The following is a 17,241-nucleotide window of genomic DNA, read 5'->3' as shown; positions in this document are numbered from 1 at the left end:
GCCTTTTGGACTATTCCAGTGGTGTTTAATATTGTGGCTTTCTGAAGATTTGCATGGATATTACTGTGTAGCATGTAGTCACTACATGCTATTGTGTAGTGACTTTGGGATGACAGCAGTTGTAGATATTACTATTGGGACAATGTATATTTTGTTCATTTTCCAGAGTCTTTCAATTTCCTCTTTAAGTTTAGCATATTTCTGCTGTTTTTCACTTGTTGATTTCTGTAAAGTATGTATGTTTGGAATGGCTGTATCTATTATATAAGTTGTTTTTGATGTTTATCTTGCATTTATTATATCTGGACTGTTACTGTAGATTGTTCTATTTGAAATAACAGATCCATTGTAATATAAATTGTAGTATTCTGACTCTAAAACTGGACCTGGCTTGTATTTATAGTAAGGTATGATTATTTTTATGAGTTTGTATTTTAAAGCTAGATTTCGATGAATGATGTTTGCTGATTGATTGTGCCTGTGTAAGTAATCAGATTGTGTTAAACTGCTACAGGATCTGGTAATGTGTTGGATTGTTTCTGGTTTTCTTGGCATTGTCTACATTTATCATCTACATTTCTGCATTATTATCATTGTTGTAATTTTATCTTTTCTCAGCTCAGGTTGGTAAAACTTGAGGCACGGGCATAGCCAAGCACACTCATTTCTTAATTGCTAGGGGCTTTTGGCTATTCTAGTGGTGTTTAGTAATGTGGCTTTTTGGAAATTTACATAGATACTGCAGTATAAGCCTGATTCTTTAATGCTTTTATATAGTGACTTTGCAGAATCTGTTGTCTTTTGCATATTGGTTGTTTGTCAGTCTTTATGAATAGTTTTTCATAAATTGTCTTGTATTTCTTTGTTTTTCTGCATATGCCTGCAAGAAAGTGAACCTCCCTGTAGTATATCATGACATACAGTATACATACTTTGTTAATAAGTTTTTGTTTGATTTTGACTTAGTATACCACAGTGTCAGTGCTTATGTCAATGCATGGACCATAAAACCATAAAACCAAAGGACATATGAGCAGAATTAGGCCATTTCCCCCATTACATCGCTCTGCTATTCCATCATGGCAGATTTATTGTCCCTCTCAACCCATTCTCCTGCCTTCTCCCTGTAACATATAATAATTTTACTAATCAAGAACCTATCAAACTCTGCTTTACAACCATCTGTGGCAATGAATTCCACAGATTCACCACCCTGTGGCTAAAGAAATTCCTCCTCATCTCTGTTCTAAAGGGACATCCCTCCATGTTGAAGCTGTTCCCTCTGGTGTGAGAATCCCACACTATAGGAATTGACCTCTCCATGTCCACATTTTAACTATTCCTTTGCCTTGAAGTCCTTATGCTTTCCAACGTTGTTGTTGTTGGTGATATTTGGGCTATTTATGACCAATTTAATATGACTCAGTGTAGCTTTCTTCATGACATTGCATTGTGAAAATATCCTTTCTGTGATGGAATCACATCACTGATGTTTTGGTTAACTGATTTAGCTTTAGATTGAGAATATAGAAGACAGAACATAAGAACAGTACAACACAGTAACAGGTCCTTCTGTCCATAATGCTCTACTGAATTCATTGCAATAGTAACACAGGACAACAAGTTTTTTCTGAAGTGTTGCTTCCTCAAAATTTTTTTTGTTTATGATAGATCACTTGAAACTGAACACAAATATAATTTCAGACTGCTTGTATCACATAGGAACTTGGAGAAACAGGAAATTACCTTTTATTGAATATAATGCTTTAACTGCATAAGTGTTGCTGTTTTGCAATAGTTCAACTAAGCTAAAAATGTTTTGTTGATGATTTTCATTTGTACTCAGTGTCTGAGAATCTTGCTTAAGCATCCAACAATAATCAGCCAGCACTGATGGATTCCATTTGCTCTGATACTCTTTCTCCATGACCGCAATATCCTGATGAAACCTTTCACCATACTTGTCACTGAGGGTGCCAAGATTTGCAAGGACCAAGTCTGAATGGGAATGCAGAAAATGAATCTTAGGTGACATGCTGCGCTTCATGGTTTTGTATGCTTGAAGCATGTTGTCAACCAGCTGCACATAGTTTGGTGCCCTGTAGAAAATTTTCATAATGTCCTTGAATGCCTTCCATGCAATTTTCTCTGGTCCCACTAGAAGTTCTTCAAATTTCCTGTCATGATGATCTGTTTGATTCGTGGAGCAACAAAAATGCCTTCCTTAAATTTGGCATCAGTTATTCTGACTTGAAATAACAAATATAGGCAACTTCAAAGAAAATGGTGTGTCATTGGGAAAGTTCATGGTGATTTTCATGATCAGCAGCCCAAGTTCCAAAAGATACACCCAAAAGTATTGAGGAAGCAGAATCTTTGTTGTCCAGTGTAATTAAACTGCTATCTAAACTACTCTCTTCTGCCTATGCAATGTCTATAACCCTCTATTCTCTCCATTCATGTACCTATTGAAGAGCCCCTTAAACTCCTCTGTTGTACCTGCCTCCACCACCATCCCTGGCTGCGCCTTCTAGGCACCCACCGTTCTTTGTGTAGCCACTCTAGCATAACATTTTTCACAGCACTATTAGAGCTTGGGGTACCAGAGCTCGGAGTTCAATTCCAGTGTCCTCTGTAAGAAAGCTTGTACGTTTTTCCCCTGTGCATGCAGGTTACCTCCTTGTGCTCTGGTTGCAACCCACCGTTCATGGATATATTGGCTAATAGGTTAACTGACTATTGTAAATTGTCCTGTGATTAGGCAAGGGTTATAGAACATGGAAATCTGCTTCCTTTGGCCCACAATGTTGTGCCGACCATGTAACCTACTCTAGAAACTGTCTAGAGTTTCCCTAGCCCATTGCCCTCTATTTTTCTAAGCTCCATGTACCTATCTAAGAGACTCTATTGTATTCGCTTCCACCACTGCCACCAGCAGTGCATTCCACACACCCACCACTCTCTGTGTGGAAAACCTACTCCTGACATTGCCTCGGTACCCACTTCCAAGCACCTTAAAACTATGCTCCCTCGTGTTAGCCACTTCAGCCCTGGAAAAAGCCTGTGACTATCCACATGATCAATGCCTCTCATCATTTTATACACCCCTATCAGGTCACCTCTCATCCTCTGTCGCTCCAAGGAGAAAAGGCCAAGTTCACGCAACCTATTCTCATAAGGTACATTCTTCAATCCAGGGAACATCCTTGTAAATCTCCTCTGCACTCTCACTATAGTATTCACATCCTTCCTGTAGTGAGGTGACCAGAATTGAACACAGTACTCCACGTGGGGTCTGACCAAGTTCTTATATAGCCGTAACATTACCTCACGGCTCTTGAACTCAATCCCACGGATGATAAATGCCAACATACCATACACCTTCTTAACAACACTTGCGCAGCAGCTTTGAGTGTCCTATGGACATGGACTCCAAGATCTCTCAGATCCTCCACACTGCCTAGAGTCTTACCATTAATATTATATTCTGTCTTCAAAGTTGACCTACTAAATTGAACCAATTCACATTTAATTGGGTTGAAGTCCATCTGACATCTGCTAAATAGGTGGATTGTTCGGTGGTGTGGCTTGAAGGGCTAGATAAAATAAAATAAATAATATTTTAAAAACTTGCCCTGCATATTTTCTTTCACCTTAAGCACATGTTCTCTAGCATTAAACATTTGAACCTGAAATATCTAATCAGCCAATCATGTGGCAGAACCACTATGCACAAAAACATGCAGATATGATCAATAGCTTCACTTGTTGTTCAGACCAGATATCAGAATGGGGAATAAGTATGATCTAAATGACTTTGACTATGATGGTTGGTGCCAGACAGGGTGGTTTGAGTATCTCAAATACTGCTGATCTCCTAGGATTTTCACACAGTACAGTCTCTAAAATGTACAGAGAATGGTGCAAAAAAAATCAAAGAAAATCCAGTGTGGCAGCTCTGTGGGAGAAAACACATTGTTAATGAGAGAGGTCAGAGGCGGGTGGCCAAACTGGTTCAAGCTGACAGGAAGGCGACAGTAATTCAAGTAACCATGGATTACAACAATAGTGTGCAGAAGAGCTTCTATGAGTGCACAACATGTTGAACATTGATGTGGATGGGCTACAGCAGCGGAAGACCATGAACTTATGCTCAGTGGCCACTTTATTTGTTGCAGGAGGTACCTAATAAAGTAGCCACTGAGAGGACATTTTCTTCTGACTGCTTAAATACTTGGGCTATTTAAATTGGCCAATCTGCAGCAGATGGTGTTTTCAGCAGCTTCTCGTGCTTTTCTCCCCGTCAATCTTCACATTCTGCTCTGAAGTTGTAACCTTGCTACTGCTCACTGACTACAAATTGCCATCACATTTGTACCTTGAATTGGATGAAATTACTCGACATCCCTCAATGCCATTGCCGTAGACATTGCAATTTTGCAGGCAAGATCAAGTGTAACATTCAGCGCGTTTAATAACTTTGATTGAATTCATTCATCTATTAAATCACGAATGAAGTTGTCATGCAACACATGATGCAAGCACATGCCCAAGATGCAATGTTGATACCGGTCTCTGAATGAACTAATATACTCTCTGATGGTCTCACCTCTGATTTTTTACTGAATTTGTAGGATTAAAATAATCCTGTAACTTTGTAAAGATAAAGATTTGCTTTATTTGTCACATGTACATTGAAACATCAAAACACATGCAGTGAAATGCATTCTTTGTGTCGATGACCAATACAGTTCGAGATGAACTGAGGTAGCCCGCAAGTATGGCAATGCTTCCGGTGCCAACATAGCCAACAAGTTAGCAACCCTAATCTGTACCAGTTTGGAATGTGGGAGGAAACCAGAGCATCTGGAGGAACCCTTACAGACAGTGGTGAGCATTGAAACCCTGACACTGTAAACTGTTATACAACCACGCTGCCCTAAAATACATGCAGTGAACTTGCATGTTTTCCTTGCCCAGAGTCCATGCTAATTTTGTCTGTTTTGTTCCAATTTTTGTTCATGTGCTGCTCTATCGAACACATTATCCAACTTTTTATTGTAATGCAGATCCACACATTGGCTCTGTTTTGCTTAAGGTATGTTAACAACTTTACACCTGCTCCTGTTGAAGATTAATTTGATTTGTCACCTGTACATTGAAACATTGAAATATACAGTTAACTGCATTGCTTGAGTCAAAGAGCAACATGGTCCAAGGTGTGGTAGGGGCTTCTGGCGACAAAGAAGCAAACCATAATTTATTAACCCTAACCCATACATCTTCAGAATATGGGAGGAAACTGGAGCATTACAAGGAAACCCACACTGTCACAGACAGAATATACAAGTTCTTTATAGACAGTGGTGGGAATTAAAACCTGATCTTACAGCTGGCACTGTAATAGCGTTACCCTAACTGCTATGCTACAATGTCACACTAAAGATATGGAAGAGTTATGTTTGTTCCTCGTAAAGACAAATATTGCGGGTAAAACTAACACGTATTTATTCACAGGACACTTCAGTCATGGATTTTAGCTCCACACTTTAGTGTGCACTTCCAGTTTATCAACATCACCTCCAGTTACTGGTGAACCACCTGCATTGCACACTGGGAACTGAAGTTCTTTATTATGTATACACATAATAATACATCTTCCCCCTTTAAAGAGAAACAAACAAAATACTATGTTCCCAAGAACCTTCCAGAAATAACAATGCTTTCCAACACAGATATTTACATTAACTTCAATTTCTACTGAGCAAATACAGTCCCTTATTCACTCAACAATTCTCTATATGTCTCTGTGGTGGCTAAATGATCCCTCTTGCACTGCTAAAGCACAAGTGTTTTGCTTTCACTTGCTGCCTTAATACCAGTGTCCTTTTGAGAACATTGATCTATGTGTTCATTTTTTCACATCCCTATACCAAGATCCTATCTGTTTGACTCTGTTCTTGTTCTTGCTGTGCGACTATAATTCAGTCCACGTACCTCTTAATGGACCCTGTACTATATCCATTGATTAGTGAGTCTTTGCACAAATTCCAACTAATGCTGTCTCAATTCACAAAGCTCCTTCTGTTGGCTGCGTATCGTAGATAGCAACTCCTCCTGTTAGTTTGCGTTGAATTACTGCTGGTATTATGACCTTGGGGATTGTGGAGTCTCCTCATCTTTTAATTTTTCCTCTTCAACTTTGGAGATGATCGTGAAGATATTTTTGATTTCCAGTCTTTAACTGGAAGTCGATGAGAGACAGATTTTTCACCAAAGCTGCACAATGTGGAAGCAAGACTGATGACACTTCATCACGATCACACTGTTCAGCTGGGGCAGGATGTCTATGGAAGGTGGAGCTCTTCAGGTCCTCTTACATAACCTCTCTGGAGCTCTGGTAGACACTGTTACAAGTTTCTCAAGTTACATCGGATAAGCACTCGAGCCCCTCAGAGACACTGCAAACTCTTTATTGAGTGTTGGTCTGTGAAGCCACTGTGAGAACTCTTTCCACTAAGTTGAGCCTTTCACTTGTAGTCAGACCTAATATTGGCCATATTTGCTTTTCAACAATCAGTAGTTGTGCCTATAGCTGCTGACCTTTGTGCTTGAAGATCACCATACAGCCCGCTTTTACTGGAACATTCTCTCTAATACAGCCTGTCACTTTTAACTTCAATGGGTACATCTTGCTCTTTACTTTGAGAGTCATGTCATCATCCACAGACAACAGATTCACCTGCATTCAGGTATCAAGCTTGAATGGAATTACTGTCTCCCACACAGTCACTGGAACAATCCATTCTGTCTTACCAGCACCAACAGTCAGCAGAAAATCTACAAAAACTTCCTTAATTTCCTCACCAACAGTGTACTCCTTTCTCTTGGTAGCCCCAGCTTTGCAGCACCTTGCAAAATGATTCCTCTTCCCACAATTTTTACAGGACTTCCAAAAAGCAGGACACATCTTTGGGATGTGCCTAACTCCACATTTGCTGCATTTATTGTTTTAGCCTGTCTCTTTGCTTTGCCGGTGTTTTGGGAAATGCCCTGCGCTTTGCCCCTCTGTTTTACAGCATGCCCTGATGTTTCTGCCCTGTGCAGCTCTTTAGCTTGTGCTCATGTGGTCTCCACTTTCCCACATGTATTCACAGCCTTTTCTAGCGTTGTCCATTTTTATGGAGCAGGCATTCTGTACGTCTATTATCTGGGTTTGCACAAACTATTTTGGCTTTGACTAGTGACTCTCTCCAGTCTCCATTTGGAGGTGTGGGTTCGAATCCCTCATCCGACACCATGTTATGTTTGTTCTCCGTAAAAGCTAACAGTGTGGGTAAAAGTTACACATACTTATTCACAGGACATGACAGTCATGGCTCCCGACTCCACACTTCAGCACACACTTGCAGTTCACCAATGTCACCTCCAGTTCCTGGTGAACCACCTGCTTCGCACGCTGGGAGATGAAGTCGTTTATTACGTAGTAACACAGAACACTTCACATATTTAAGAGCCATCCTTGTGCAGAGGCTTTTGCTTCATTTCAATTTTAGCTTACTGCCGATGAGAGCAACATATTCTGAACATTTAGCAATTCAGAGCTACACATCGAAAACTGAACAACTACATTGCCAACATCTTAAAACTTGCTGGTGTTGGCCTTACTGCACATCTGCGTAGCACTGTTTTGTGGTGGCAAATATTCTCACCATCAGCATTAATTTTTATAATTTTAGAAGAATATTTGAAATAGGACCAGGGATTCAACCCCTCAAACTGCTCTGAAATTCAACAGAATTGTTATTGGTGTTAGTAAGATCTATTATTGTTACATATACAGCGAAAAGCTTGTCTTGCATGTTGTTGTTTATACAGATCAAATCATCACAGGGTGTACTGAGCTGGAATAAGGTTGAACAATAACAGAGTGCAGAATAAAGTGTAAAAACTACCGAACGAGTGCCATGCAGGTAAATGATAAAGTGGATAAGTAGATTGTGAGGCCAAGAGTCTATCTTATCATTTAAGAGTTCCATTCAAAGGCACTGGAATAGAAGGTCTCCTTGTGCCTAGTGGCAACATGCTTTCAGGCTTTAGTATCTTTTGCCCAATCAGAGAGGGAAGAAGTGAGGATTTCAGGATGGGTGTGGGTCCTTGATTATGTTGACTGCTTTTCTGAGGCAGCAAGAAGATTAGACAGAGTCCATAGAGGGAAGATTGTTTCTGTGATGTGCTAATCTGTGTCCATCTGCACTTTGATGTTGCAGACTGGCCTGTGGTATCAAACCCTGTTTAAGGACTATCCGTGATTTTGAGACTGGCTCACAGTTCTAGAACAGAAACATCCTCCCTGTAACTATCCTTATACATTTCAATGAAGTCAGTGCTACACTGCAGAGGTAAGATTTCAGAGCGTCGGAGATGAGCCAATGTCTTATCTTTAAACAGAAGCGACATTAAGACAAGAAAGTTAAATTATAACCCAATGAGCCTCAGATCAGTAGCAGGGAAGGATTTTAGGAATAGGATACAGTCACATCAAGAAAATCATGGACTCATAATGGATAATCAGTATGCCGATATGTGGGAGAAGACGTTTCAGGAACAGTTTCTTCTCCTCTGCCATCAGATGGACAATGGATTGATGAACACTTCCTCAGTATTTCAATTTTTCCTCTCTCTTTGTACTACCTATTTAATTTAATTTATACATACATATATATTATATTTATATTATATTTATTTATAATATATTTATAGTAATGGGTGGTAGGATGGAGATACCAAAGGAGGTGTAAGGCACTCCTTCCCTCCACTAGCCTGCAGGTCACTCTTAGACAAGGTGTAGCACCTGATTAGCCCCTTCCCCACCCAATCAGGGTCATATGAGCCGCTGGTGCAAATCACAAGTCTTAGCTATGCCTATGGTGGACCGGGCTGTTCCCAGTACTTTCATAAGGGAGTTGGATATATGTATCATGGAGATGAAGAGACTTTTGAGACAATGGAGAAAGAATTCAGTCACACGAGATTACAAAGATAGCTCCTTCAAAACACAAGCACAGACCCAAAGTGCTAAATACTATCCTGCCTTGAATGAGTTTATGACCCTCTGTCTAATCAACATACCTCAAAATGGAGCATTTTTTCCAGGGTAAGTATAAAAGAGTATGATAGTTTGTGCACTTAAAACAAATGCCAATCTTCAATGGAGAACAAGAGAACATTTGATGATGGAGATAATTAAATAGGGACATAACTCATTTAATCTCTTGATCCAAGGTGAAATAGGCCTTCATGTAAATGAAAGGAGTAATTCCAAGTTTTATAGAGAAAAACAAATTAAAGGGAATGTTTCATTCATCACTTGAGTGAGTCTATTAAAAGATGTATCCCAATTATTTATAATGGAGTTTTGCTTGTCATCCATTTTATGTAACAAGGTAACAACCCCTCTGTTAATTTCAACAAACATTGAACAAACAACACACACAAAATGCTGGTGGAATGCAACAGGCCAGGCAGCATCTATAGGAAGGAGCACAGTCGGCGTTTTGTGCCGAGACTCTTCGTCAGGACTAACCGAAAGGAAAGATAGTAAGAGATTTGAAAGTAGGAGGGGGAGGGGGAAATCCAAAATGATAGGAGAAGACCGGAGGGGGTGGGGTGAAGCTGAGAGCTGGAAAGGTGATTGGCAAAAGGGATACAGAGCTGGAGAAGGGAAAGGGTCATGGGACGTGAGGCCTAGGGAGAAAGAAAGAGAGAGATGGAGCACCAGAGGAAGATGGAGAACAGGCAAAGAGTGATTGTGAGAGGGGCAGAGAGAGAAAAAAAGGAGGGAGGAAAGGGGGGGAAATAAATAAATAAATAAGGGATGGGGTAAGAAGGAGAGGAGGGGCATTAATGGAAGTTAGAGAAGTCAATGTTCATGCCATCAGGTTGGAGGCTACCCAAACGGAATATCAGGTGTTGTTCCTCCAACCTGAGTGTGGCTTCATCCTGACAGTAGAGGAGGCCGTGATCTTTTCCCTTCTCTAGCTCTGTATCCCTTTTGCCAAATCACTTTTTCAGCTCTGAGCTGCACCCCTCCCCCTCCGGTCTTCTTCTATCATTTCGGATTTCCCCCTCCCCCTCCTGCTTTCAAATCTCTTACTAGCTTTTCTTTCAGTTAGTCCTGACGAAGGGTCTCGTCCTGAAACGTCGACTGCACCTCCTCCTATTGATGCTGCCTGGCCTGCTGTGTTCCACCAGCATTTTGCGTGAGTTCGTTGAATTTCCAGCATCTGCAGATTTCCTTGCGTTTGCGTTTTTAAAAACATTGAACAAATATTCTTTGTCTGCTGTGCTTTCTTCACTTTGCTGCAGAGAGTTACTGTATATTTAGAATTGAACATTCCCACTTTTGCACTTTAAATAAAGTTTAATGTTACAGAGAACTATTGATGTTTAGTGGCTGAAAGTATCTGAGGCTTATATTGACAGATTCAAGGAGATAGATGGAGTCTGAAAATTTGAGGATCAGATGGGGATGGATACATGAGCTACAGGATTGGCCATGATCCTCCTCTTTGATGCTGAAGACTTGAAGGTCTCCTGACCTCATTTCTTATGTTCGCTGGCACTTAAACTCCGGTAAAGGAAGCCTATCAGAGTCTCAGGACGCAATCTTTCAGCAGAAGTACTGTTGCAAACTTCTGCAAGGATCATCACTTTGTAGGACTTGTGAGCTCCTGAGATCTAGAGAGCAACACCAAATGGAATTTAGCCATTTGGCATTTAGCTCCTGGTAGGGTTACTCATGACTCAAATTATCGCACCGCTAATACTAATGTTGCAAAGTAGAGCAGGGAAATTGCAGAGTGAGGACTTGTACCTGGCATGACCAGATCAAGAAATGTACAACTGGCTGTGCCTGGGATGTTTTGCATTTGTCCATAAGGATAGGCATGGCTTTGGTTTAATGTTGCTGGCTGCTATCACTTGACACTGCCTTGAGATTAATTTAAAAATTGCTTTGCGACTATAAGACATAGGAGCAGAATTAGGACATTTGGCCCATCGATTCTGCCTGGCTTTTCCATCATGGCTGATTTATTATCCCTCTTAACTCCATTCTCCTGCCTTCTCCCCTGTAAACTTCGACTCCCTGACTAATCAAGAACCTATCAACCTCTATTTTACATATACCCAATGATTTGACCTCCACATCTGTACGTGGCAATGAATTCCACAAATTCACCACACTCTGGCGAAAGAAATTCCTCCGTATCTCTATTCTAAGTGGATGTCCCTATATTCTGAGGCTGTGCGCTCTAGTCCTAGACTCCCGCACTATTTTTTTACACAGAGAGTGATGAGTGTGTGGAATGCACTGCCGGGGGTGGTGGGTAAGGGAGATATATCAGGGACATTTCAGAAACTCTTAGTTAGGCACATGGATGATAAATAAATGGAGGGATATGTAAGAGGCGTGAGCTGATCTCAGAATAGATTAAAAGGTCGACATAGTGTCTTGGGCCATAGGGCCTGTACTGTGCTGTAATGTTCTATGTTCTATAAATGTGAGAGGGAACCAAAGCACGGGGAGAATGTACAAACTCCTTACAGACAGTGTGCTAACAGCCGAACTGTGGGCCTGCCAGAATCTACAAGAGATTAATTTTATTTCAATTTAGAGATACAGCGAAGAACAGGCCCTTCCGGCCCAATGAGCTGTGCTGCCCAGCAAACTACCCATCTAAGCCTACCCTAATCACAGGAACATCTGCAATGACAATTAACCCATGAAGCGGTATGAGTTATGAAGAAAACAGAGCACCTGGACGAAAACAACGCAGTCAACGGCGAAAGTACAGACTTCTTACACAGGGCACTGGAGTTGATCTCTGAGTTCTGACACTCCAAATTGTAATTCCATCCCACCTGCCACTTAGCACTCTGCTGCTGTGCTGCCCCTGGGTATTACAGCGTTCCAGTTTGCACGGTACTTTGTATTACAGATCCTGGAAAAGTCATCCTGATTCTGGATTAGGACTACAGAACGGTTTATTAATGTAGAAACTCATCAATTCACCACAGCTCATCTCCATAGGCCATTAACTCCACTTCATTGCACACAGAAAGTGAGAAACAACAGTTATACGGAGATTTCCTGGTCTTGGGGTGTCCCAAAGCACTTTACAGGCAATGAATTTCTGAGCTGTGGTCTCTGTTACAACATAGAAAACACAGCAGTGTATATCCCCAAGAAAGAGCAACGTGATAATGGTGTTTGAATAAATTTTGGTCAGACCACTGGAGATAACTCATAAACACAGGAGAATCTGGCAGAGGATGGAAATTCAGAGCAATACACAAATGCTAGAGGAATTCAGCAGGTAAGGTGGAAGAATAAACAGTCAGTGTTTCGGGTTCAGATCCTTCATCGGGACTACAACTAAAGGGGCAACAAGGCAGAATAAGAAGTGGGTGGAGGGGAAGATGTATAAGCTGTCAGGTCATAGGTGAGACTAGGTGGGGGATGAAGTGGGAAGCTGGGAGATGATAGGTGGCAGAGGTAAAGGTCTGAATAAGGAGGAGTCTGATGGGAGAGGGAAGTAGATCATGGGAGAAAGGGAAGGAGGTGGGGCCACCCGAGGTAGGTGAAAGGCAGCTGAGGAAAAGAGACAGGGTGAGAGGGGAATGAGGGGAATGAGGAATGGTAAAAGAGAGGAGTAGCGGGGGAAATGACCAGAAATTATAAAAAACTCAATGTTTGGAGGCTATCTGGAGGTAACTTCTCCTTTTCCCAATGTGCCAGAACAGTACCTCCCGTGATAACATGAAGGAGCAGGTGGCTCCTCAAGAATGGCACGTTTCTCTATATAGGACTCCATCGAAGTTCACTCATACCATATGACAGGAACTTAGTTCTTTTCAGTTCCATTGTTAAGGTACTTGGAACGGAGTAATAATGCTACATACCGATACTTCATAGTTAGTCTGGCTTGAGGCAGACCTTCATTAAGGCAAAGTGACTGAGATCTTCAATATTGATTTGGTTTTGATATGCTCTTTCATGTGGTCCCAAAATATCAGTCAACATTACTTACTCAAAGTTCTACAGTGGAATTTAAGTGAGACTTTCTGACAGAAGTGTACCTAATGAGCAAATACCTGCACACCTGCTCATTAATGCAAAAATCTAATCAGCCAATCATGTGGCAGCAATTCAATGCATAAAAGCATGCAGACATGGCCAAGAGGCTCAGTTGCTGGTCAGACCAAACATCAGAATAGTGAAGAAATGTGACCTAAATGACTTTGACTGTGGAATGATAGTTGGTGCCAGATGGGGTGCTTTGAGTATCTGAGAAATTGCTGTTCTCCTGGGATTTTCACACACTAATCAGTCTCTCGAGTTTAGAGAGAATGGTGTAAAAAACACACAAAAAATATTCAGTGAGCAGCAGTTGTGTGGTCAAAAATGTCTTCTTAATGAGAGAGGTCAGAGGAGAATGGCTGATAGGAAGGCTTCAGTAACTCAAACAACCATGCTTTACAATTGTGGTGTACAGAAGAGCATCTTTGAATGTACAACACATTTTGGATGGGCTACATCAGAAGACCATAGACATACACTCAGAGGCCACATTATTAAGTAAAGGAAGTAACTGATAATGTGGTCACTGAGTGCATACTCACCACTGTAGGTTTAATTCCTAATGAGTACAGGAAATGCCGACAGTAGTCCGCAGGCCAGGCTGCATCTCTGGAGGGAGAAACAGTTCATCAAAACAATTGAACCAAAACGTTCAATGTTCCTCTTTCTACAGATACTGCCTGACATGATGGACATCCCCAGCATTTTCTGTTCTTCCTTCAGATTTCCAAACGGTAAAGATATTTTTCCCTTTCAGGTAAAATTGTTTTGTGTGCAATAAACTTTAAGTTTTCCGTGTGGAATTAATCACATAAATTGTTGGTGTTGCTCTATATTTTCAGCTTCTACAGAATCAGAATCAGGTTTAACATCACTGGCATATGTCATGAAATTTGTTAACTCTGCAATACACAACAGATAAACAAAAAAAACTGAATTACAGTAAGTATATATATATATATATATATATATATATATATATATATTAAATAGTTAAGAAAAGTAGTGCAAAAACAGAAAGTTTAAAGAAAGTAGCGAGGTAGTGTTCAATGCCTATTCAGAAATCAGATGGCAGAAGGGAAGAAGCTGTTCCTGAATCACTGAGTGTGTGCCTTTAGGCTTCTGCACCCCCTTCCTGAGGGTAACAGCGAGAGGAGGGCATGTCCTGGGTGGAGGGAGTCTGTAATAATGGAAGCAGCTTTTCTGAGGCATCGCTCCTTGAAGATGTCTTGGATACTACAGAGGCTGGTGTCCATGATGGAGCTGAATAATTTGACAACTTTCTGCAGCTTACTTTGATCCTGTGCAGTAGCCCTCCACCCCACTGTACCAGACATTGACTCAGCCAGTCAGGATGCTCTCCATGATACATCTACAGAAGTTTTTGAGTGCGGAATCTATTGTGTTTGTGTAGAATTAGTTTGCACACCACTTTAACAGACAAGTTAAGCCAATTGTAACAACATTAAAAAACTTTTGTAAACTGGTGGGCCTCACTGTTCAACAGAATTTCATAAAATCAGAATTTTACAGCACAATATGTGGCTGTTTTGCTGGAACCAGCTTATTGAGAGAGTTTCCCTTGCTTTTAGTCCTCTGTATTGATATCAGCCAGCAACAAGAGTGAAAAATGGAAACCCAGAGAGCAATTGGAAGATAGGTAACATTGCTCATCTTCCTGCCCCTACAGCACAGTGACTGGTAGGCAAATAATCTCACCTTGTGTAAGTCTAACACCAGAGAATCTAAAGGCTGCAAAAGAAAAGGAATTCGGTTGTTGGGCTATTATTACCGGGTATACCGAGTGGCAGTAAAGAGTTTTTGTTTCATATGCCAGCCATGGATAGAATGGTTAGCCCAGTTGCTTTATCGTTTTACAGTTCCAGCGATCACTGACCAGAGTTAAATTCCTGCCACTGTCTGTAAGGATTTTCTACATTCTTCATGACTGTGTGGGTTTCCTCCCAAAGTTTAAAAGATTTAAAAGATGTACAGATTGGTAGGTTAATCGGTCACTGTAAACGTCTTGTGATTAAGCTAGGGTTAAATATATGGTTTGCTGGGCGGTGTGTCTCGTTGGGGCCCCAGCATAATCCTCTCTGATATGATGCAAAATGACACATTTCACTGTATTGCTTGATGGTTTGATGCACGTATGACAAATAAAGCTAATCTTTAGATAATATGACTAATCTTTATATGTGATTTTCATATGGACAATGGCAGATGTCAGGATGGAACCCAGGTCACTAGGACTGTGAGGAAGCATCTTTGCTTCCTGTGCCACTGTGCTGTTCTAACCTGGACTCCCAGATGTTAGTCCATCACAACTGAAGCATGTCTATTAGTATCACACACAAAATACTGGGGGAACTCAGCAGGCCAGGCAGCATCTATGGGAATGATTAAACTGACAACATTTCATGCCGAGAACCTTCATCAGGACTGGAAAGGAAGGGGGAAGATGCCAGAATGAAAGATGGGATGAGAGGAAGGAGGACAAGCTGGAAGATGAAGTCAGGTAGGTGAGAAAGGTAAAGGGTGGAAGAAGAAGGAATCTGATAGGAGCAGAGTGGACCATGGGAGAAAGGGAAAAAGGAGCAGCACCAGATGGAGGTGAGGAGAAGTAAGAGGCCAGAGTGGAGAATAGAAGAAGTGGGAGGGAATAAAGTACCAGAAGGAGAAACCGATTAGCATCATGGGAACATTTACATCCAACTGAGTGAGCAGAGATGGAGAGAGTTCACTACTACATGGGAAAATTTGCATCTCTTACTGTGCAGCGGTCTCTCAGTATTGCAGAGACCTGTCAGGCTAGATTAAACAAAAGCTTCTGAGAACAAATTTCAAAGGTCAAAGTGCATTTGTTATCAAAGTATGTCTACAGTATACACCCCTGAGATTTGTCTCCTTACAGCAGCTACAAAGAAAGCCAAAAGAATCTATTGAAAAGATTATCAAACACCAAATGTGCAGAGAATAAAATGCAAATCTCACTAACAATACCGTACAAGGAAGCAAATAGCATTGAGAACTGAAGTCCACCAAGGGAGTCCATCCCCAGACCCTTGGTTCAGTCATGGAGTAGTGAGCTGAACTGACACATTCATCGCCTTGTGCCTCAACACCCCAAAACTTTTCAATCTGGCTTGGCGCCCAAATTGTCATCCAGATATTGGGTTCAGTCACTTCGATACGCTCTGGGGCCTGGACCTCGCGCTGCCCCCGACCTTCCCTTAAGCTTCACTGTAAGTCTGGAAAATTCCTCAGAAAGTGATTGCTACATCTGTTGACAGAGCCATGAAACCTATTTACACTCACCAATCAAATCGTCTCCATGACAGTGGCAGATAAAAGAAGATGATGGGAGAGTATTGATCATTACTGGAAAGATTCAGCTACAGGTACTTAATGTACTGCCATTAAGTCCTTGCCTGCACAATTAGTACTTTAAAGCATTGAGTGACATGGGCTGATTTATCCCCTGGATAAAAGCTATGATGTGGTCATTTATCTGCTTGTGGTTTAAGGGATCTTGCTGTTTACAGCGACTTGACTGCAGTTCCCACCATTACAATTGCAATTACTTCATCAGAGCACTATGGTGTGGACAATATGCTACATCAATTGAATTCCCTTTTCACTAAGAACGTTCTCAATGTCTGAGTAAAATAATGTAGAAGTTACTGAGTGCATAAAGGCACTTTGTCTCAAGTGACCCGAGCCTGTCGTTATGCTGCACATGAAGCTCCTCCTACCATTCAAAAGACAAAGTAAATTTATTAACGAAGTACTGTTCGTGTATGTTATCATACTCTACACTGAGATTATTTTTTTTGCAGGCATTTTACAGGAAAATAAAGAAGTACCAGAGAATTTATGAAAACTATACATAAGCAAAAATTGATAGAAAATCACTGTGAAAAGAACACAAATTATGCAAATAAATAAATAATACTGAGAGCATGAGTTTTTGAGGCCTTGAAGGTCAGTCTGCAAGTTATAGGATCTGTTCAGTGCTGATGTGAGTGAAGTTATTCGCGCTGGTTCAGGAGCCTGATGGTTGTAGGGTAATAACTGTTCCTGAATCAGGTGGT

At 41.0% G+C, this 17,241-nt stretch overlaps 1 pseudogene; it reads right to left on the bottom strand.

Annotated features, from left to right (window-relative positions):
• Positions 1–4,942: 4,942 nt before the first annotated feature.
• Positions 4,943–5,042, bottom strand: LOC132404334 (U6 spliceosomal RNA; annotated as a pseudogene).
• Positions 5,043–17,241: the final 12,199 nt, after the last annotated feature.

This window comes from Hypanus sabinus, chromosome 13 (assembly GCF_030144855.1).
Source record: "Hypanus sabinus isolate sHypSab1 chromosome 13, sHypSab1.hap1, whole genome shotgun sequence".
Classification (NCBI taxonomy): domain Eukaryota; kingdom Metazoa; phylum Chordata; class Chondrichthyes; order Myliobatiformes; family Dasyatidae; genus Hypanus; species Hypanus sabinus.
The sequence above is the reverse complement of the archived record's forward strand: the minus strand, read 5'-3'. Positions and strand labels throughout refer to the sequence as shown.